Consider the following 22,663-nt stretch of genomic DNA (forward strand, 5'->3'; position numbering starts at 1 on the left):
GAAAGATATTAGGAACCAAAAAATGCACAGAGCTTAGGCCAATAGTGGCTAGAGCAAGAAAAAAACTCACTGCACTCTTCCAAGAAGACAATCCTATAAGCCACTGCGAGGGAAATGATCATATTTCTCAAGAAAAAAATTTGAGTAAACACAGGACTGTCAGAAGTGGGAATTGAACCCACGCCTCCAGAGGAGACTGCGACCTGAACGCAGCGCCTTTGACCACTCGGCCATCCTGACTTGCTTTCCCAGCATCTTCCAGAGGCCAGACAGCCATGCAGGTGAGGTACTGAAAAGGAATGCCCTCAATTTATTTATCCTATTATATGCACTTCCAACAGATCTTTGAACAATCTGTACAGAGCAGGACCTATGGAGAACTCTTTAGAACTTTGAGGCGAACAAAGAGAAAGTGCTATTCACCAGCCACTTGAACGGCTCAAAGCTGCTTTGAAATTGAGACAATAGCCACCTCTTGGCTGGCTAAAGCAATTTCAACAAGGGATCTCAAAGTCACAACATAGGGTGGAGTATGCAAATTTAAGCAGCCCCTGATCAAAGCCCTGAGGAAATTGCTGTAAGTGTGCTGGAGTCCAGTTGTCTACCAGATGAATGGCATTCTTCCAAATTTGCAGGGCCCGTCTGGCCAGGGCATACAAGAGCATGACTCTTCCAGATGACCTCTTACATGGGTCCTATGCTCATTTGGTAAGGATTGCGCTTTGTCAGCAAGACGTTATAGAACCTAAATATATGAGAAACCCCATCTCTCTTGACAAGAGGAGAACGGAATAACGTGCCAAGTGAAGACCAACAGATGCAACTTCCATCAGATGTTAACCTGATAAAGGAGATTAAATCTCCAAAAGGCATGTCAGAAGTGGGATTCGAACCCACGCCTCCAAAGGAGACTGTGGCCTAAACACAGCGCCTTAGACCTCTCGGCCATCCTGACAGTATAGGCTTTTAAGAAATGAATAAAAGTTACTCAGAAACGTCTACCTCCATGCAAGCCTGAAATAATTTAAACCTTCAAACACAAGGTGCAACTTTATGCACAGGACAATAAACACAGAAGAACACATATGAAAGCACTTTATTTCAAAGGTATACAGTTTTCATGCTTTTAGAACACCACATACCTCTCACCAGCTATTTAGGGTCCTGTATCCGACTCACAACATTTCCTTGCCTGCGACCTCTCTCTCTACACAAACAACTACAGCACAGGAAGTAGGAAGGCAATAGGTGGGGCAGTTTATGCAAATTTATGCTGCCAATGTGCCTTGCAGATTCATGCAGGATTTCTAGATCCTTGCTGGATACAAGAGAGTAGGCCTTGTTCCAGATAAACTATCCCTAGCAGGGAAAGTCTGAGCACAGGCACTCTTTTGCTCTTTAGCCCCTGGCCTGGGACTCACCCTCACTTGCTGAGGCGTGAAATTCTGCATACCAACTTTGCACAGAAGGTATGTTTGTGGTTGTTTGGGGATGGGTGGGAGGTCAAGAGCAGGGAAAAGCAGGTCTCCTTCACTACTAGACTACTCTTCTATGCCTCCCTGCCATTCACTCACTCTGTCTTTGTTTCATTCTCTCCTTCCACAACACTCCTTCTCACTCACTCGCTCTATCACTTGTATTTTTGCCCTTGCTCTGCATTCTAGAGTGGAAACATCTCTTGAATGAAGCATCTGAAAATGACATGACATAAAATTTAAAACCTCCTTATTGGAAACCTAAAACATCACAAGACTTAATGTAACCCATTTCTTTCATAAAAAAGATTTTTAAAGTACCCCACAAAAGAAATATAAAACACCACGAGTGCTAGAAGAATATTACATTAACGTTAAAGATAGAATAGGGCAAATGCATTTGCAGTTGAAACTAAAGTTTGGTACTTATTCAGATATTATTTACATTGCCAATTTTTAGCTGAGATTCTAAAGGAACTGAGAGAGAAAATGGAATTCAAGTTTTGTCAGAAGTGGGATTCGAACCCACGCCTCCAGGAGAGACTGCGGCCTTAACGCAGCGCCTTAGACCACTCGGCCATCCTGACCCCATGCTGCTTTTTCATCGAAAGGGTGAGAAAGATATTAGGAACCAAAAAATGCACAGAGCTTAGGCCAATAGTGGCTAGAGCAAGAAAAAAACTCACTGCACTCTTCCAAGAAGACAATCCTATAAGCCACTGCGAGGGAAATGATCATATTTCTCAAGAAAAAAATTAGAGTAAACACAGGACTGTCAGAAGTGGGAATTGAACCCATGCCTCCAGAGGAGACTGCGACCTGAACGCAGCGCCTTTGACCACTCGGCCATCCTGACTTGCTTTCCCAGCATCTTCCAGAGGCCAGACAGCCATGCAGGTGAGGTACTGAAAAGGAATGCCCTCAATTTATTTATCCTATTATATGCACTTCCAACAGATCTTTGAACAATCTGTACAGAGCAGGACCTATGGAGAACTCTTTAGAACTTTGAGGCGAACAAAGAGAAAGTGCTATTCACCAGCCACTTGAACGGCTCAAAGCTGCTTTGAAATTGAGACAATAGCCACCTCTTGGCTGGCTAAAGCAATTTCAACAAGGGATCTCCAAGTCACAACATAGGGTGGAGTATGCAAATTTAAGCAGCCCCTGATCAAAGCCCTGAGGAAATTGCTGTAAGTGTGCTGGAGTCCAGTTGTCTACCAGATGAATGGCATTCTTCCAAATTTGCAGGGCCCGTCTGGCCAGGGCATACAAGAGCATGACTCTTCCAGATGACCTCTTACATGGGTCCTATGCTCATTTGGTAAGGATTGCGCTTTGTCAGCAAGACGTTATAGAACCTAAATATATGAGAAACCCCATCTCTCTTGACAAGAGGAGAACGGAATAACGTGCCAAGTGAAGACCAACAGATGCAACTTCCATCAGATGTTAACCTGATAAAGGAGATTAAATCTCCAAAAGGCATGTCAGAAGTGGGATTCGAACCCACGCCTCCAAAGGAGACTGTGGCCTAAACACAGCGCCTTAGACCTCTCGGCCATCCTGACAGTATAGGCTTTTAAGAAATGAATAAAAGTTACTCAGAAACGTCTACCTCCATGCAAGCCTGAAATAATTTAAACCTTCAAACACAAGGTGCAACTTTATGCACAGGACAATAAACACAGAAGAACACATATGAAAGCACTTTATTTCAAAGGTATACAGTTTTCATGCTTTTAGAACACCACATACCTCTCACCAGCTATTTAGGGTCCTGTATCCGACTCACAACATTTGCTTGCCTGCGACCTCTCTCTCTACACAAACAACTACAGCACAGGAAGTAGGAAGGCAATAGGTGGGGCAGTTTATGCAAATTTATGCTGCCAATGTGCCTTGCAGATTCATGCAGGATTTCTAGATCCTTGCTGGATACAAGAGAGTAGGCCTTGTTCCAGATAAACTATCCCTAGCAGGGAAAGTCTGAGCACAGGCACTCTTTTGCTCTTTAGCCCCTGGCCTGGGACTCACCCTCACTTGCTGAGGCGTGAAATTCTGCATACCAACTTTGCACAGAAGGTATGTTTGTGGTTGTTTGGGGATGGGTGGGAGGTCAAGAGCAGGGAAAAGCAGGTCTCCTTCACTACTAGACTACTCTTCTATGCCTCCCTGCCATTCACTCACTCTGTCTTTGTTTCATTCTCTCCTTCCACAACACTCCTTCTCACTCACTCGCTCTATCACTTGTATTTTTGCCCTTGCTCTGCATTCTAGAGTGGAAACATCTCTTGAATGAAGCATCTGAAAATGACGTGACATAAAATTTAAAACCTCCTTATTGGAAACCTAAAACATCACAAGACTTAATGTAACCCATTTCTTTCATAAAAAAGATTTTTAAAGTACCCCACAAAAGAAATATAAAACACCACGAGTGCTAGAAGAATATTACATTAACGTTAAAGATAGAATAGGGCAAATGCATTTGCAGTTGAAACTAAAGTTTGGTACTTATTCAGATATTATTTACATTGCCAATTTTTAGCTGAGATTCTAAAGGAACTGAGAGAGAAAATGGAATTCAAGTTTTGTCAGAAGTGGGATTCGAACCCACGCCTCCAGGAGAGACTGCGGCCTTAACGCAGCGCCTTAGACCACTCGGCCATCCTGACCCCATGCTGCTTTTTCATCGAAAGGGTGAGAAAGATATTAGGAACCAAAAAATGCACAGAGCTTAGGCCAATAGTGGCTAGAGCAAGAAAAAACTCACTGCACTCTTCCAAGAAGACAATCCTATAAGCCACTGCGAGGGAAATGATCATATTTCTCAAGAAAAAAATTAGAGTAAACACAGGACTGTCAGAAGTGGGATTTGAACCCACGCCTCCAGAGGAGACTGCGACCTGAACGCAGCGCCTTAGACCACTCGGCCCTCCTGACTTGCTTTCCCAGCATCTGCCAGAGGCCAGACAGCCATGCAGGTGAGGTACTGAAAAGGAATGCCCTCAATTTATTTATCCTATTATATGCACTTCCAACAGATCTTTGAACAATCTGTACAGAGCAGGACCTATGGAGAACTCTTTAGAACTTTGAGGCGAACAAAGAGAAAGTGCTATTCACTAGCCACTTGAACGGCTCAAAGCTGCTTTGAAATTGAGACAATAGCTACCTCTTGGCTGGCTAAAGCAATTTCAACAAGGGATCTCAAAGTCACAACATAGGGTGGAGTATGCAAATGTAAGCAGCCCCTGATCAAAGCCCTAAGGAAATTGCTGTAAGTGTGCTGGAGTCCAGTTGTCTACCAGATGCATGGCATTCTGCCAAATTTGCAGGGCCCGTCTGGCCAGGGCATACAAGAGCATGACTCTTCCAGATGACCTCTTACATGGGTCCTATGCTCATTTGGTAAGGATTGCGCTTTGTCAGCAAGACGTTATAGAACCTAAATATATGAGAAACCCCATCTCTCTTGACAAGAGGAGAACGGAATAACGTGCCAGGTGAAGACCAACAGATGCAACTTCCATCAGATGTTAACCTGACAAAGGAGAATAAATCTCCAAAACGCATGTCAGAAGTGGGATTCGAACCCACACCGCCAAAGGAGACTGTGGCCTAAACACAGCGCCTTAGACCTCTCAGCCATCCTGACAGTATAGGCTTTTAAGAAATGAATAAAAGTTACTCAGAAACGTCTACCTCCATGCAAGCCTGAAATAATTTAAACCTTCAAACACAAGGTGCAACTTTATGCACAGGACAATAAACACAGAAGAACACATACGAAAGCACTTTATTTCACAGGTATACAGTTTTCATGCTTTTAGAACACCACATACCTCTCACCAGCTATTTAGGGTCCTGTATCCGACTCACAACATTTCCTTGCCTGCGACCTCTCTCTCTACACAAACAACTACAGCACAGGAAGTAGGAAGGCAATAGGTGGGGCAGTTTATGCAAATTTATGCTGCCAATGTGCCTTGCAGATTCATGCAGGATTTCTAGATCCTTGCTGGATACAAGAGAGTAGGCCTTGTTCCAGATAAACTATCCCTAGCAGGGAAAGTCTGAGCACAGGCACTCTTTTGCTCTTTAGCCCCTGGCCTGGGACTCACCCTCACTTGCTGAGGCGTGAAATTCTACATACCAACTTTGCACAGAAGGTATGTTTGTGGTTGTTTGGGGATGGGTGGGAGGTCAAGAGCAGGGAAAAGCAGTTCTCCTTCACTACTAGACTCCTCTTCTATGCCTCCCTGCCGTTCACTCACTCTGTCTTTGTTTCATTCTCTCCTTCCACAACACTCCTTCTCACTCACTCGCTCTATCACTTGTATTTTTGCCCTTGCTCTGCATTCTATAGTGGAAACATCTCTTGAATGAAGCATCTGAAAATGACGTGACATAAAATTTAAAACCTCCTTATTGGAAACCTAAAACATCACAAGACTTAATGTAACCCATTTCTTTCATAAAAAAGATTTTTAAAGTACCCCACAAAAGAAATATAAAACACCACGAGTGCTAGAAGAATATTACATTAACGTTAAAGATAGAATAGGGCAAATGCATTTGCAGTTGAAACTGAAGTTTGGTACTTATTCAGATATTATTTACATTGCCAATTTTTAGCTGAGATTCTAAAGGAACTGAGAGAGAAAATGGAATTCAAGTTTTGTCAGAAGTGGGATTCGAACCCACGCCTCCAGGAGAAACTGCGGCCTTAAGGCAGCGCCTTAGACCACTCGGCCATCCTGACCCCATGCTGCTTTTTCATCTAAAGGGTGAGAAAGATATTAGGAACCAAAAAATGCACAGAGCTTAGGCCAATAGTGGCTAGAGCAAGAAAAAAACTCACTGCACTCTTCCAAGAAGACAATCCTATAAGCCACTGCGAGGGAAATGATCATATTTCTCAAGAAAAAAATTAGAGTAAACACAGGACTGTCAGAAGTGGGATTTGAACCCACGCCTCCAGAGGAGACTGCGACTTGAACGCAGCGCCTTAGACCACTCGGCCATCCTGACTTGCTTTCCCAGAATCTTCCAGAGGCCAGACAGCCATGCAGGTGAGGTACTGAAAAGGAATGCCCTCAATTTATTTATCCTATTATATGCACTTCCAACAGATCTTTGAACAATCTGTACAGAGCAGGACCTATGGAGAACTCTTTAGAACTTTGAGGCGAACAAAGAGAAAGTGCTATTCACCAGCCACTTGAACGGCTCAAAGCTGCTTTGAAATTGAGACAATAGCCACCTCTTGGCTGGCTAAAGCAATTTCAACAAGGGATCTCAAAGTCACAACATAGGGTGGAGTATGCAAATTTAAGCAGCCCCTGATCAAAGCCCTGAGGAAATTGCTGTAAGTGTGCTGGAGTCCAGTTGTCTACCAGATGAATGGCATTCTTCCAAATTTACAGGGCCCGTCTGGCCAGGGCAGACAAGAGCATGGCTCTTCCAGATGACCTCTTACATGGGTCCTATGCTCATTTGGTAAGGATTGCGCTTTGTCAGCAAGACGTTATAGAACCTAAATATATGAGAAACCCCATCTCTCTTGACAAGAGGAGAACGGAATAACGTGCCAAGTGAAGACCAACAGATGCAACTTCCATCAGATGTTAACCTGATAAAGGAGATTAAATCTCCAAAAGGAATGTCAGAAGTGGGATTCGAACCCACGCCTCCAAAGGAGACTGTGGCCTAAACACAGCGCCTTAGACCTCTCGGCCATCCTGACAGTATAGGCTTTTAAGAAATGAATAAAAGTTACTCAGAAACGTCTACCTCCATGCAAGCCTGAAATAATTTAAACCTTCAAACACAAGGTGCAACTTTATGCACAGGACAATAAACACAGAAGAACACATACGAAAGCACTTTATTTCACAGGTATACAGTTTTCATGCTTTTAGAACACCACATACCTCTCACCAGCTATTTAGGGTCCTGTATCCGACTCACAACATTTCCTTGCCTGCGACCTCTCTCTCTAGACAAACAACTACAGCACAGGAAGTAGGAAGGCAATAGGTGGGGCAGTTTATGCAAATTTATGCTGCCAATGTGCCTTGCAGATTCATGCAGGATTTCTAGATCCTTGCTGGATACAAGAGAGTAGGCCTTGTTCCAGATAAACTATCCCTAGCAGGGAAAGTCTGAGCACAGGCACTCTTTTGCTCTTTAGCCCCTGGCCTGGGACTCACCCTCACTTGCTGAGGCGTGAAATTCTGCATACCAACTTTGCACAGAAGGTATGTTTGTGGTTGTTTGGGGATGGGTGGGAGGTCAAGAGCAGGGAAAAGCAGGTCTCCTTCACTACCAGACTCCTCTTCTATGCCTCTCTGCCGTTCACTCACTCTGTCTTTGTTTCATTCTCTCCTTCCACAACACTCCTTCTCACTCACTCGCTCTATCACTTGTATTTTTGCCCTTGCTCTGCATTCTATAGTGGAAACATCTCTTGAATGAAGCATCTGAAAATGACGTGACATAAAATTTAAAACCTCCTTATTGGAAACCTAAAACATGACAAGACTTAATGTAACCCATTTCTTTCATAAAAAAGATTTTTAAAGTACCCCACAAAAGAAATATAAAACACCACGAGCGCTAGAAGAATATTACATTAACGTTAAAGATAGAATAGGGCAAATGCATTTGCAGTTGAAACTGAAGTTTGGTACTTATTCAGATATTATTTACATTGCCAATTTTTAGCTGAGATTCTAAAGAAACTGAGAGAGAAAATGGAATTCAAGTTTTGTCAGAAGTGGGATTCGAACCCACGCCTCCAGGAGAGACTGCGGCCTTAACGCAGCACCTTAGACCACTCGGCCATCCTGACCCCATGCTGCTTTTTCATCTAAAGGGTGAGAAAGATATTAGGAACCAAAAAATGCACAGAGCTGAGGCCAATAGTGGCTAGAGCAAGAAAAAAACTCACTGCACTCTTCCAAGAAGACAATCCTATAAGCCACTGCGAGGGAAATGATCATATTTCTCAAGAAAATAATTAGAGTAAACATAGGACTGTCAGAAGTGGGATTTGAACCCACGCCTCCAGAGGAGACTGCGACCTGAACGCAGCGCCTTAGACCACTCGGCCATCCTGACTTGCTTTCCCAGCATCTTCCAGAGGCCAGACAGCCATGCAGGTGAGGTACTGAAAAGGAATGCCCTCAATTTATTTATCTTATTATATGCACTTCCAACAGATCTTTGAACAATCTGTACAGAGCAGGACCTATGGAGAACTCTTTAGAACTTTGAGGCGAACAAAGAGAAAGTGCTATTCACCAGCCACTTGAACGGCTCAAAGCTGCTTTGAAATTGAGACAATAGCCACCTCTTGGCTGGCTAAAGCAATTTCAACAAGGGATCTCAAAGTCACAACATAGGGTGGAGTATGCAAATTTAAGCAGCCCCTGATCAAAGCACTGAGGAAATTGCTGTAAGTGTGCTGGAGTCCAGTTGTCTACCAGATGAATGGCATTCTTCCAAATTTGCAGGGCCCGTCTGGCCAGGGCATACAGGAGCATGACTCTTCCAGATGACCTCTTACATGGGTCCTATGCTCATTTGGTAAGGATTGCGCTTTGTCAGCAAGACGTTATAGAACCTAAATATATGAGAAACCCCATCTCTCTTGACAAGAGGAGAACGGAATAACGTGCCAAGTGAAGACCAACAGATGCAACTTCCATCAGATGTTAACCTGATAAAGGAGATTAAATCTCCAAAAGGCATGTCAGAAGTGGGATTCGAACCCACGCCTCCAAAGGAGACTGTGGCCTAAACACAGCGCCTTAGACCTCTCGGCCATCCTGACAGTATAGGCTTTTAAGAAATGAATAAAAGTTACTCAGAAACGTCTACCTCCATGCAAGCCTGAAATAATTTAAACCTTCAAACACAAGGTGCAACTTTATGCACAGGACAATAAACACAGAAGAACACATACGAAAGCACTTTATTTCACAGGTATACAGTTTTCATGCTTTTAGAACACCACATACCTCTCACCAGCTATTTAGGGTCCTGTATCCGACTCACAACATTTCCTTGCCTGCGACCTCTCTCTCTACACAAACAACTACAGCACAGGAAGTAGGAAGGCAATAGGTGGGGCAGTTTATGCAAATGTATGCTGCCAATGTGCCTTGCAGATTCATGCAGGATTTCTAGATCCTTGCTGGATACAAGAGAGTAGGCCTTGTTCCAGATAAACTATCCCTGGCAGGGAAAGTCTGAGCACAGGCACTCTTTTGCTCTTTAGCCCCTGGCCTGGGACTCACCCTCACTTGCTGAGGCGTGAAATTCTGCATACCAACTTTGCACAGAAGGTATGTTTGTGGTTGTTTGGGGATGGGTGGGAGGTCAAGAGCAGGGAAAAGCAGGTCTCCTTCACTACTAGACTACTCTTCTATGCCTCCCTGCCGTTCACTCACTCTGTCTTTGTTTCATTCTCTCCTTCCACAACACTCCTTCTCACTCACTCGCTCTATCACTTGTATTTTTGCCCTTGCTCTGCATTCTATAGTGGAAACATCTCTTGAAAGAAGCATCTGAAAATGACGTGACATAAAATTTAAAACCTCCTTATTGGAAACCTAAAACATCACAAGACTTAATGTAACCCATTTCTTTCATAAAAAAGATTTTTAAAGTACCCCACAAAAGAAATATAAAACACCACGAGTGCTAGAAGAATATTACATTAACGTTAAAGATAGAATAGGGCAAATGCATTTGCAGTTGAAACTGAAGTTTGGTACTTATTCAGATATTATTTACATTGCCAATTTTTAGCTGAGATTCTAAAGGAACTGAGAGAGAAAATGGAATTCAAGTTTTGTCAGAAGTGGGATTCGAACCCACGCCTCCAGGAGAGACTGCGGCCTTAACGCAGCGCCTTAGACCACTCGGCCATCCTGACCCCATGCTGCTTTTTCATCTAAAGGGTGAGAAAGATATTAGGAACCAAAAAATGCACAGAGCTTAGGCCAATAGTGGCTAGAGCAAGAAAAAAACTCACTGCACTCTTCCAAGAAGACAATCCTATAAGCCACTGCGAGGGAAATGATCATATTTCTCAAGAAAAAAATTAGAGTAAACACAGGACTGTCAGAAGTGGGAATTGAACCCACGCCTCCAGAGGAGACTGCGACCTGAACGCAGCGCCTTTGACCACTCGGCCATCCTGACTTGCTTTCCCAGCATCTTCCAGAGGCCAGACAGCCATGCAGGTGAGGTACTGAAAAGGAATGCCCTCAATTTATTTATCCTATTATATGCACTTCCAACAGATCTTTGAACAATCTGTACAGAGCAGGACCTATGGAGAACTCTTTAGAACTTTGAGGCGAACAAAGAGAAAGTGCTATTCACCAGCCACTTGAACGGCTCAAAGCTGCTTTGAAATTGAGACAATAGCCACCTCTTGGCTGGCTAAAGCAATTTCAACAAGGGATCTCAAAGTCACAACATAGGGTGGAGTATGCAAATTTAAGCAGCCCCTGATCAAAGCCCTGAGGAAATTGCTGTAAGTGTGCTGGAGTCCAGTTGTCTACCAGATGAATGGCATTCTTCCAAATTTGCAGGGCCCGTCTGGCCAGGGCATACAAGAGCATGACTCTTCCAGATGACCTCTTACATGGGTCCTATGCTCATTTGGTAAGGATTGCGCTTTGTCAGCAAGACGTTATAGAACCTAAATATATGAGAAACCCCATCTCTCTTGACAAGAGGAGAACGGAATAACGTGCCAGGTGAAGACCAACAGATGCAACTTCCATCAGATGTTAGCCTGACAAAGGAGAATAAATCTCCAAAACGCATGTCAGAAATGGGATTCGAACCCACACCGCCAAAGGAGACTGTGGCCTAAACACAGCGCCTTAGACCTCTCAGCCATCCTGACAGTATAGGCTTTTAAGAAATGAATAAAAGTTACTCAGAAACGTCTACCTCCATGCAAGCCTGAAATAATTTAAACCTTCAAACACAAGGTGCAACTTTATGCACAGGACAATAAACACAGAAGAACACATACGAAAGCACTTTATTTCACAGGTATACAGTTTTCATGCTTTTAGAACACCACATACCTCTCACCAGCTATTTAGGGTCCTGTATCCGACTCACAACATTTGCTTGCCTGCGACCTCTCTCTCTACACAAACAACTACAGCACAGGAAGTAGGAAGGCAATAGGTGGGGCAGTTTATGCAAATTTATGCTGCCAATGTGCCTTGCAGATTCATGCAGGATTTCTAGATCCTTGCTGGATACAAGAGAGTAGGCCTTGTTCCAGATAAACTATCCCTAGCAGGGAAAGTCTGAGCACAGGCACTCTTTTGCTCTTTAGCCCCTGGCCTGGGACTCACCCTCACTTGCTGAGGCGTGAAATTCTGCATACCAACTTTGCACAGAAGGTATGTTTGTGGTTGTTTGGGGATGGGTGGGAGGTCAAGAGCAGGGAAAAGCAGGTCTCCTTCACTACTAGACTCCTCTTCTATGCCTCCCTGCCGTTCACTCACTCTGTCTTTGTTTCATTCTCTCCTTCCACAACACTCCTTCTCACTCATTCGCTCTATCACTTGTATTTTTGCCCTTGCTCTGCATTCTAGAGTGGAAACATCTCTTGAATGAAGCATCTGAAAATGACGTGACATAAAATTTAAAACCTCCTTATTGGAAACCTAAAACATCACAAGACTTAATGTAACCCATTTCTTTCATAAAAAAGATTTTTAAAGTACCCCACAAAAGAAATATAAAACACCACGAGTGCTAGAAGAATATTACATTAACGTTAAAGATAGAATAGGGCAAATGCATTTGCAGTTGAAACTAAAGTTTGGTACTTATTCAGATATTATTTACATTGCCAATTTTTAGCTGAGATTCTAAAGGAACTGAGAGAGAAAATGGAATTCAAGTTTTGTCAGAAGTGGGATTCGAACCCACGCCTCCAGGAGAGACTGCGGCCTTAACGCAGCGCCTTAGACCACTCGGCCATCCTGACCCCATGCTGCTTTTTCATCGAAAGGGTGAGAAAGATATTAGGAACCAAAAAATGCACAGAGCTTAGGCCAATAGTGGCTAGAGCAAGAAAAAACTCACTGCACTCTTCCAAGAAGACAATCCTATAAGCCACTGCGAGGGAAATGATCATATTTCTCAAGAAAAAAATTAGAGTAAACACAGGACTGTCAGAAGTGGGATTTGAACCCACGCCTCCAGAGGAGACTGCGACCTGAACGCAGCGCCTTAGACCACTCGGCCCTCCTGACTTGCTTTCCCAGCATCTGCCAGAGGCCAGACAGCCATGCAGGTGAGGTACTGAAAAGGAATGCCCTCAATTTATTTATCCTATTATATGCACTTCCAACAGATCTTTGAACAATCTGTACAGAGCAGGACCTATGGAGAACTCTTTAGAACTTTGAGGCGAACAAAGAGAAAGTGCTATTCACCAGCCACTTGAACGGCTCAAAGCTGCTTTGAAATTGAGACAATAGCCACCTCTTGGCTGGCTAAAGCAATTTCAACAAGGGATCTCAAAGTCACAACATAGGGTGGAGTATGCAAATTTAAGCAGCCCCTGATCAAAGCCCTGAGGAAATTGCTGTAAGTGTGCTGGAGTCCAGTTGTCTACCAGATGAATGGCATTCTTCCAAATTTGCAGGGCCCGTCTGGCCAGGGCATACAAGAGCATGACTCTTCCAGATGACCTCTTACATGGGTCCTATGCTCATTTGGTAAGGATTGCGCTTTGTCAGCAAGACGTTATAGAACCTAAATATATGAGAAACCCCATCTCTCTTGACAAGAGGAGAACGGAATAACGTGCCAGGTGAAGACCAACAGATGCAACTTCCATCAGATGTTAGCCTGACAAAGGAGAATAAATCTCCAAAACGCATGTCAGAAATGGGATTCGAACCCACACCGCCAAAGGAGACTGTGGCCTAAACACAGCGCCTTAGACCTCTCAGCCATCCTGACAGTATAGGCTTTTAAGAAATGAATAAAAGTTACTCAGAAACGTCTACCTCCATGCAAGCCTGAAATAATTTAAACCTTCAAACACAAGGTGCAACTTTATGCACAGGACAATAAACACAGAAGAACACATACGAAAGCACTTTATTTCACAGGTATACAGTTTTCATGCTTTTAGAACACCACATACCTCTCACCAGCTATTTAGGGTCCTGTATCCGACTCACAACATTTCCTTGCCTGCGACCTCTCTCTCTACACAAACAACTACAGCACAGGAAGTAGGAAGGCAATAGGTGGGGCAGTTTATGCAAATTTATGCTGCCAATGTGCCTTGCAGATTCATGCAGGATTTCTAGATCCTTGCTGGATACAAGAGAGTAGGCCTTGTTCCAGATAAACTATCCCTAGCAGGGAAAGTCTGAGCACAGGCACTCTTTTGCTCTTTAGCCCCTGGCCTGGGACTCACCCTCACTTGCTGAGGCGTTAAATTCTACATACCAACTTTGCACAGAAGGTATGTTTGTGGTTGTTTGGGGATGGGTGGGAGGTCAAGAGCAGGGAAAAGCAGGTCTCCTTCACTACTAGACTACTCTTCTATGCCTCCCTGCCGTTCACTCACTCTGTCTTTGTTTCATTCTCTCCTTCCACAACACTCCTTCTCACTCACTCGCTCTATTACTTGTATTTTTGCCCTTGCTCTGCATTCTATAGTGGAAACATCTCTTGAATGAAGCATCTGAAAATGACGTGACATAAAATTTAAAACCTCCTTATTGGAAACCTAAAACATCACAAGACTTAATGTAACCCATTTCTTTCATAAAAAAGATTTTTAAAGTACCCCACAAAAGAAATATAAAACACCACGAGTGCTAGAAGAATATTACATTAACGTTAAAGATAGAATAGGGCAAATGCATTTGCAGTTGAAACTGAAGTTTGGTACTTATTCAGATATTATTTACATTGCCAATTTTTTTTTTTTTTTTTTTTTTTTTTGAAAAACCTTTATTGACGTTTCAATCATTTACACGTATGGGCCTACAACCCCCCGGGGCCGGCCGCTAAGCAATCAGAACAATAAAAGCACATGTAAACACAGGCGGCACCTCGGAGAGCAAAGTCTACAATACAGTATAGTCCGGCCAATGAGCCGCTCAGGTAGGACACCAGAAGAGAAAGGGTTTTTCATTTTATAATAAAGCAAAACAGTAGGATCAGGTGCCAAACAGTTTCCCAACAGCGAGAAGGGGCAAGGATAAGAGACGTAAGCAGCAAGCAGCAATACATTGAATCAATGGCGCAGACACGGGAAAGTACGGATGGGGAGAAATATCAAAGATAGTTGCGCCTACAGGTCCCCGTACCTAAAGCCCAGCGAACCCCCCGGAAACTGTGGCACACATTAAGAGCAAACGATTCACAATAAGAGAGGTGATCCCAGAAAAACAAGCAAAAGGAAACAGAGAAGAAAAAGGAGGCCATGGAAACAGAGATAAAGACTAAAGAGTCCCCTCCCCCATCCCCCCAGCCTGCACCTCTGCGAATGAGTATGGCCCCACCCCCCAGCAGTGTGCCTGTCGCCCCGGAACTAGACCCGAAATATAGAAGAGACAGGGAAAAAAGGAGTAAGAAAGAGCCCCCCCAGACGGGGGGGGCGGAAGGAATGTAATAAACTGGAGGAGGGCCATCAAAACATACCCCCGGCTTCTCCCTCCCGCACGGTGAAGTCTCCCCACAGCAAACAATTAGCAGCACCAAGTTGATCATATCAAAAAAGGAGGGGGGGAGTGGGGAGCATTATGCACCAACTATGCGAATAACCATGAGAGCACGCAACCATGAGTCCGCCTGTCTACTAGGTGACCACTCCCGAAGGATCAGCCTCAGCCTTGACCGCTCTTTGCGATGCTGCCCATGCCGGCCCCTCGACCCAGCACCATGTCCGATGTCCCAAGGTACAGGAGTGTCCAAAAACAGTCGGGAAGCGACGCACACAGGTGGGGTGGAAGTCTCTGAGCATCAGCACGGACCGCTTCATGGGGGGGCGTCTTTTCCAGTGCTGCCCCAGGATCTGCACTGCACACAAGGTCCAGACAGGCTGAAGCAGTCAAATGAGACACACGTTGCTGGAATCGTCCCTGGGCCGCCGGAGACCGCGCACGGGACAAGGCCACCATCTTCCGCTCAGGTCCAATACCTCCGGAGCAGATCAAGCCCACAGTTAGCCGACCACACGGTAGCATACTGTCCGGAGTGTCCGGCTGTACACTAATCGCGGGGGGGGCCGCAACATCTTCCTCCTGTGTGCAGTGTGGAAAGCCACTGTGTACTTGTGGACCAGCATGCCGCCACTGTCCCAACGCTGATACCACACCATCTAGCTTCCTCCCCAGGACCCCGGCGCCATAAGCCAAGGAGTAATGAAGAGCACCAAGGGCCTCCAGGAGGTCGCCGTACCCCAGAGCAGCTCTCTCCGATCGCTCTGCCACACTCCCGACCGTCACACACCCCCAGTCCCGCTGCGTCCCAGCGGACAGGATGGTAGGCTGCATAGTGACAAAATGGCCGCTGGGAAGGCCCGACTCGTGTTGGGGCCAGGACCCCGGGACCAACGCCTCAAGGTCCACGTCGCTGAAGACAGGGATCCTGGGGCAGGAACAGATTCAACCGTTGCACGGTCACGGGCAATAGTCGTCTCCGCCACGGACCAGCTCCCGCGAAAAGCCGGGAGCAGCCCGCAAGGATCAGGGCGAACCAGGGACGGCGTCCGGGCAGCTCACCGTCAAAGGCAGGGGCAAACACCACAGAATCCGAGAATTGCACACCCGGGCATGTCCTCGGTCCGCAGCGCTCAGCAGGGGGGAGCGACCACAGCAAAATGCAGGCCGAGGGGAGCACCACTCCGGCGGACCGCCTCCACCCAGTCACCACAGGCCGCTGTTGTTAAACTGCCGCCCGGCCAAGGCGTCCACTCGAGGTCCCGGCTTCGGGGCCGCACGGGCCGCAAAGTTCAACCGCTGATTTCTCCGGCGGTACTGCAGTCAGAAACCTCAGGGTCACACGATCGGTTGCCACTTTCGTTTACGAACACGATCTCGTAGCGCAGAATAAGGATCTCATGCAGGATATCCGTGCGGGATGCGGAGGTTCACGGAGCCGGGAATCTACGCTGCCGTCCCGGTCGCCATCTTGGCTCCTCCCTACATTGCCAATTTTTAGCTGAGATTCTAAAGGAACTGAGAGAGAAAATGGAATTCAAGTTTTGTCAGAAGTGGGATTCGAACCCACGCCTCCAGGAGAGACTGCGGCCTTAACGCAGCGCCTTAGACCACTCGGCCATCCTGACCCCATGCTGCTTTTTCATCTAAAGGGTGAGAAAGGTATTAGGAACCAAAAAATGCACAGAGCTTAGGCCAATAGTGGCTAGAGCAAGAAAAAAACTCACTGCACTCTTCCAAGAAGACAATCCTATAAGCCACTGCGAGGGAAATGATCATATTTCTCAAGAAAAAAATTAGAGAAAAAACACAGGACTGTCAGAAGTGGGATTTGAAACCACGCCTCCAGAGGAGACTGCGACCTGAACGCAGCACCTTAGACCACTCGGCCATCCTGACTTGCTTTCCCAGCATCTTCCAGAGGCCAGACAGCCATGCAGGTGAGGTACTGAAAAGGAATGCCCTCAATTTATTTATCCTATTATATGCACTTCCAACAGATCTTTCAACAATCTGTACAGAGCAGGACCTATGGAGAACTCTTTAGAACTTTGAGGCGAACAAAGAGAAAGTGCTATTCACCAGCCACTTGAACGGCTCAAAGCTGCTTTGAAATTGAGACAATAGCCACCTCTTGGCTGGCTAAAGCAATTTCAACAAGGGATCTCAAAGTCACAACACAGGGTGGAGTATGCAAATTTAAGCAGCCCCTGATCAAAGCCCTGAGGAAATTGCTGTAAGTGTGCTGGAGTCCAGTTGTCTACCAGATGAATGGCATTCTTCCAAATTTACAGGGCCCGTCTGGCCAGGGCAGACAAGAGCATGGCTCTTCCAGATGACCTCTTACATGGGTCCTATGCTCATTTGGTAAGGATTGCGCTTTGTCAGCAAGACGTTATAGAACCTAAATATATGAGAAACCCCATCTCTCTTGACAAGAGGAGAACGGAATAACGTGCCAAGTGAAGACCAACAGATGCAACTTCCATCAGATGTTAACCTGATAAAGGAGATTAAATCTCCAAAAGGAATGTCAGAAGTGGGATTCGAACCCACGCCTCCAAAGGAGACTGTGGCTTAAACACAGCGCCTTAGACCTCTCGGCCATCCTGACAGTATAGGCTTTTAAGAAATGAATAAAAGTTACTCAGAAACGTCTACCTCCATGCAAGCCTGAAATAATTTAAACCTTCAAACACAAGGTGCAACTTTATGCACAGGACAATAAACACAGAAGAACACATACGAAAGCACTTTATTTCACAGGTATACAGTTTTCATGCTTTTAGAACACCACATACCTCTCACCAGCTATTTAGGGTCCTGTATCCGACTCACAACATTTCCTTGCCTGCGACCTCTCTCTCTAGACAAACAACTACAGCACAGGAAGTAGGAAGGCAATAGGTGGGGCAGTTTATGCAAATTTATGCTGCCAATGTGCCTTGCAGATTCATGCAGGATTTCTAGATCCTTGCTGGATACAAGAGAGTAGGCCTTGTTCCAGATAAACTATCCCTAGCAGGGAAAGTCTGAGCACAGGCACTCTTTTGCTCTTTAGCCCCTGGCCTGGGACTCACCCTCACTTGCTGAGGCGTGAAATTCTGCATACCAACTTTGCACAGAAGGTATGTTTGTGGTTGTTTGGGGATGGGTGGGAGGTCAAGAGCAGGGAAAAGCAGGTCTCCTTCACTACTAGACTACTCTTCTATGCCTCCCTGCCGTTCACTCACTCTGTCTTTGTTTCATTCTCTCCTTCCACAACACTCCTTCTCACTCACTCGCTCTATCACTTGTATTTTTGCCCTTGCTCTGCATTCTATAGTGGAAACATCTCTTGAATGAAGCATCTGAAAATGACGTGACATACATTTTAAATCCTCCTTATTGGAAACCTAAAACATCACAAGACTTAATGTAACCCATTTCTTTCATAAAAAAGATTTTTAAAGTACCCCACAAAAGAAATATAAAACACCACGAGTGCTAGTAGAATATTACATTAACGTTAAAGATAGAATAGGGCAAATGCATTTGCAGTTGAAACTGAAGTTTGGTACTTATTCAGATATTATTTACATTGCCAATTTTTAGCTGAGATTCTAAAGGAACTGAGAGAGAAAATGGAATTCAAGTTTTGTCAGAAGTGGGATTCGAACCCACGCCTCCAGGAGAGACTGCGGCCTTAACACAGCGCCTTAGACCACTCGGCCATCCTGAACCCATGCTGCTTTTTCAACTAAAGGGTGAGAAAGATATTAGGAACCAAAAAATGCACAGAGCTTAGGCCAATAGTGGCTAGAGCAAGAAAAAAACTCACTGCACTCTTCCAAGAAGACAATCCTATAAGCCACTGCGAGGGAAATGATCATATTTCTCAAGAAAAAAATTAGAGTAAACACAGGACTGTCAGAAGTGGGATTTGAACCCACGCCTCCCGAGGAGACTGCGACCTGAACGCAGCGCCTTAGACCACTCGGCCATCCTGACTTGCTTTCCCAGCATCTTCCAGAGGCCAGACAGCCATGCAGGTGAGGTACTGAAAAGGAATGCCCTCAATTTATTTATCCTATTATATGCACTTCCAACAGATCTTTCAACAATCTGTACAGAGCAGGACCTATGGAAAACTCTTTAGAACTTTGAGGCGAACAAAGAGAAAGTGCTATTTACCAGCCACTTGAACGGCTGAAATCTGCTTTGAAATTGAGACAATAGCCACCTCTTGGCTGGCTAAAGCAATTTCAACAAGGGATCTCAAAGTCACAACATAGGGTGGAGTATGCAAATTTAAGCAGCCCCTGATCAAAGCCCTGAGGAAATTGCTGTAAGTGTGCTGGAGTCCAGTTGTCTACCAGATGAATGGCATTCTTCCAAATTTGCAGGGCCCGTCTGGCCAGGGCATACAAGAGCATGACTCTTCCAGATGACCTCTTACATGGGTCCTATGCTCATTTGGTAAGGATTGCGCTTTGTCAGCAAGACGTTATAGAACCTAAATATATGAGAAACCCCATCTCTCTTGACAAGAGGAGAACGGAATAACGTGCAAGTGAAGGCCAACAGATGCAACTTCCATCAGATGTTAACCTGATAAAGGAGATTAAATCTCCAAAAGGCATGACAGAAGTGGGATTCGAACCCACGCCTCCAAAGGAGACTGTGGCCTAAACACAGCACCTTAGACCTCTCGGCCATCCTGACAGTATAGGCTTTTAAGAAATGAATAAAAGTTACTCAGAAACGTCTACCTCCATGCAAGCCTGAAATAATTTAAACCTTCAAACACAAGGTGCAACTTTATGCACAGGACAATAAACACAGAAGAACACATACGAAAGCACTTTATTTCACAGGTATACAGTTTTCATGCTTTTAGAACACCACATACCTCTCACCAGCTATTTAGGGTCCTGTATCCGACTCACAACATTTCCTTGCCTGCGACCTCTCTCTCTACACAAACAACTACAGCACAGGAAGTAGGAAGGCAATAGGTGGGGCAGTTTATGCAAATTTATGCTGCCAATGTGCCTTGCAGATTCATGCAGGATTTCTAGATCCTTGCTGGATACAAGAGAGTAGGCCTTGTTCCAGATAAACTATCCCTAGCAGGGAAAGTCTGAGCACAGGCACTCTTTTGCTCTTTAGCCCCTGGCCTGGGACTCACCCTCACTTGCTGAGGTGTGGTAAATAATTTAATTACCGGTACTTAATTTGATGCGGAAAATCTATAATAATAGCTCAGTAAAATAAGAGGCAGAATCCGTGGTATTAGAGGTTCGGAACGGGCTTTATTCCAAAATCAATTCGAATTGATGGACTCCATATTCCATCACCACGAAGGTTCAGGAAGTGAAGGACCAACTTTATTGACAAGTAATCATTTTTATACAATAGGCATTACAGTGAAACAGATGCAGGAGGCGTAACAGTTGATAACAAAGATAAAACATACATGCGTAACTAAAATGGGTGTAACTGGGCGTAACTTAAAGAACGTCATCAGGTATGATGTCACAATAGGGTGGTTCCACGAAAGAATTTCGCAATGTCAGCAGAAATACTCGGCAGAGATGCGCGCGCAGCAGCATGACGTGTGATTGACGTGCAACTAGGGGGTGAAGGGGACTTGACATTTAGCTCTACATGTGGAGACAGAAGTCTGGGGGGTCAAGTCAACCTAATCCCAAATCATATCTAACATCCTATGTTTAAAGAACTATGTTATCCAAAAAGAAAGGTCTTTCGAACAAAATCTATTCTATACTGACTGTGAGTGCGTGTACAAGCGTCTAAGTGTCTACACTAGATGCGAGGGCAGAAATCTTCCATAGTAACAGGGCTATGAATTACTTGCATAAAGACAGAGAAGCCGGGCCCTTTGCTCGGTAGCTGGAAGAATGTTTACTTAAACTACTAGACAGGAATGCATTGGATAGGGAGCGGAGCAGATAATCTCGAAGGTGAAATACAGTTTTTGGCAGGCAACAGGCTGGAGTCAGGCACCGTTAGCCGCGCAGGGAATAGGACAAAGTTCATGGATACAGATGCAAGCTCAGGCTGGAGCTTTCAGAGACAGAAGGCAGGAAACGGCTTAATGGCAGAATCAGGGCCTACTCGCCTGGACTGAAAAATGGGATAAATGAACCATATAAAGCCGGTGGCCTTTCATACTTAGAAATAGAATATCCGGCCCATTCATGGCGGATCTGAAAGAGGACATGTTGACGGTGGACGCACAAGTGTTTGCGTCTTCATAACTGGAACTGGAGGGAACATACATGTACTTGTGATTTATACATGAAACCGTTGGGGTCCAAGATAGGGGACATAACTGATCATAAAAATCCATATTTCCACATTCCCTCCTTGTCCCCTACTTGCCCTTAAGAGATATCAATCTTCATCAATCCGTTGATCTGTTCGTATAGCATCATTTGTTCTTCTTTTTTCTTCTGGGATGAATGAAATCTTGGTGGTGGAATACACGATGTGGCACACAGACCACAAATCGCTGGTCCACATTGTAGGCATAAGCAGCAACTGAATAGTATGAGAAAACCAATACCTAGGAAGGATAGGACCCTCCATCCAAAGGTAGATAATACACTCCAAAACCAACCGGACCAAGTCCAGGTGCCTGGATTCTGGTGTATCTGGCTTACAATCTTATGAAGGCGAGTTATGGCTTTATATACAGATGGCGAATTTTCTGGTATGAAAATGCAACAGCTAGATCCGATGACCCTACAAGCTCCGCCCCTATCGGCCAGGATGACGTCAAGGACAAGACGATTTTGAAGCACAACAATCCGCATAGCAGACTGCTCTTCTGTTAAATTGCCTAAGGCGGAAATAGTTTCGTTCACTACTGCTTCAAGGGTTCTGGTTAATCTACGTATCAGCTTACTATTGATAACTGTACCTATATAGGGAAAAAGACCTTTATTGAAATCTGTGTATTTTTCCCATGCTGTCTCAGTGTAATCGACTATTGGGAGATCTCTCCGTTCTCTATTGTGTACTAAATGAGTATTTCTATGATAATCAGGAGGAGCTAGGAAAACAGGTGGCAAAAGGAATCCGATGTAGCAGGTACCATCCCAATCTAGAGGCAAACGTATATATGCAGTCTGACCACATACGAAGTAGGAATGGCGAGAAGCTCTAAATGTAGACTTGCCTTGATCACTGAATTCTATTACAGTGGTGCATCTACTATGGCCCATATGTATGGAACCATTCTTTCTTACACATAATTCACCTTTAACTGGAAATACTGACATAGCGGGCAAAATTGGTGCAGCTTCAGATTCAACATTCAGGATCATGAGATTAAGCGTGAAATTCCCTAATCCATATACTTCATTTTCTAGATCAGTTCCTGTTCTTTTGGGAAGTCCCTTCTTGTCAGGGTAGCAGACTTTGAGTAAAACTAAG

The 22,663-nt window shown here is 44.8% G+C and overlaps 15 non-coding genes across 15 annotated transcripts; all 15 read right to left on the bottom strand.

Annotated features, from left to right (window-relative positions):
• Positions 1 to 157: 157 nt before the first annotated feature.
• Positions 158 to 240, bottom strand: TRNAL-CAG (transfer RNA leucine (anticodon CAG)). Its single transcript has one exon. It is a non-coding gene; the product is annotated as a tRNA-Leu (tRNA).
• A 632-nt stretch (positions 241 to 872) lies between these two features.
• Positions 873 to 955, bottom strand: TRNAL-UAG (transfer RNA leucine (anticodon UAG)). Its single transcript has one exon. It is a non-coding gene; the product is annotated as a tRNA-Leu (tRNA).
• Positions 956 to 1,979: 1,024 nt separating this feature from the next.
• On the bottom strand, positions 1,980 to 2,062 carry TRNAL-AAG (transfer RNA leucine (anticodon AAG)). Its single transcript has one exon. It is a non-coding gene; the product is annotated as a tRNA-Leu (tRNA).
• A 901-nt stretch (positions 2,063 to 2,963) lies between these two features.
• On the bottom strand, positions 2,964 to 3,046 carry TRNAL-UAG (transfer RNA leucine (anticodon UAG)). Its single transcript has one exon. It is a non-coding gene; the product is annotated as a tRNA-Leu (tRNA).
• A 1,024-nt stretch (positions 3,047 to 4,070) lies between these two features.
• TRNAL-AAG (transfer RNA leucine (anticodon AAG)) lies at positions 4,071 to 4,153 on the bottom strand. Its single transcript has one exon. It is a non-coding gene; the product is annotated as a tRNA-Leu (tRNA).
• Positions 4,154 to 6,429: 2,276 nt separating this feature from the next.
• On the bottom strand, positions 6,430 to 6,512 carry TRNAL-CAA (transfer RNA leucine (anticodon CAA)). The gene has a single exon. It is a non-coding gene; the product is annotated as a tRNA-Leu (tRNA).
• A 632-nt stretch (positions 6,513 to 7,144) lies between these two features.
• Positions 7,145 to 7,227, bottom strand: TRNAL-UAG (transfer RNA leucine (anticodon UAG)). Its single transcript has one exon. It is a non-coding gene; the product is annotated as a tRNA-Leu (tRNA).
• Positions 7,228 to 8,251: 1,024 nt separating this feature from the next.
• On the bottom strand, positions 8,252 to 8,334 carry TRNAL-AAG (transfer RNA leucine (anticodon AAG)). Its single transcript has one exon. It is a non-coding gene; the product is annotated as a tRNA-Leu (tRNA).
• A 186-nt stretch (positions 8,335 to 8,520) lies between these two features.
• TRNAL-CAG (transfer RNA leucine (anticodon CAG)) lies at positions 8,521 to 8,603 on the bottom strand. The gene has a single exon. It is a non-coding gene; the product is annotated as a tRNA-Leu (tRNA).
• Positions 8,604 to 9,235: 632 nt separating this feature from the next.
• TRNAL-UAG (transfer RNA leucine (anticodon UAG)) lies at positions 9,236 to 9,318 on the bottom strand. The gene has a single exon. It is a non-coding gene; the product is annotated as a tRNA-Leu (tRNA).
• A 1,024-nt stretch (positions 9,319 to 10,342) lies between these two features.
• On the bottom strand, positions 10,343 to 10,425 carry TRNAL-AAG (transfer RNA leucine (anticodon AAG)). The gene has a single exon. It is a non-coding gene; the product is annotated as a tRNA-Leu (tRNA).
• Positions 10,426 to 10,611: 186 nt separating this feature from the next.
• On the bottom strand, positions 10,612 to 10,694 carry TRNAL-CAG (transfer RNA leucine (anticodon CAG)). The gene has a single exon. It is a non-coding gene; the product is annotated as a tRNA-Leu (tRNA).
• Positions 10,695 to 12,433: 1,739 nt separating this feature from the next.
• Positions 12,434 to 12,516, bottom strand: TRNAL-AAG (transfer RNA leucine (anticodon AAG)). Its single transcript has one exon. It is a non-coding gene; the product is annotated as a tRNA-Leu (tRNA).
• A 4,249-nt stretch (positions 12,517 to 16,765) lies between these two features.
• TRNAL-AAG (transfer RNA leucine (anticodon AAG)) lies at positions 16,766 to 16,848 on the bottom strand. Its single transcript has one exon. It is a non-coding gene; the product is annotated as a tRNA-Leu (tRNA).
• A 2,279-nt stretch (positions 16,849 to 19,127) lies between these two features.
• Positions 19,128 to 19,210, bottom strand: TRNAL-CAG (transfer RNA leucine (anticodon CAG)). Its single transcript has one exon. It is a non-coding gene; the product is annotated as a tRNA-Leu (tRNA).
• Between the last annotated feature and the right edge of the window lie 3,453 nt (positions 19,211 to 22,663).

The sequence above is a fragment of the Triturus cristatus genome, chromosome 6 (genome assembly GCF_964204655.1).
Source record: "Triturus cristatus chromosome 6, aTriCri1.1, whole genome shotgun sequence".
NCBI lineage: Eukaryota > Metazoa > Chordata > Amphibia > Caudata > Salamandridae > Triturus > Triturus cristatus.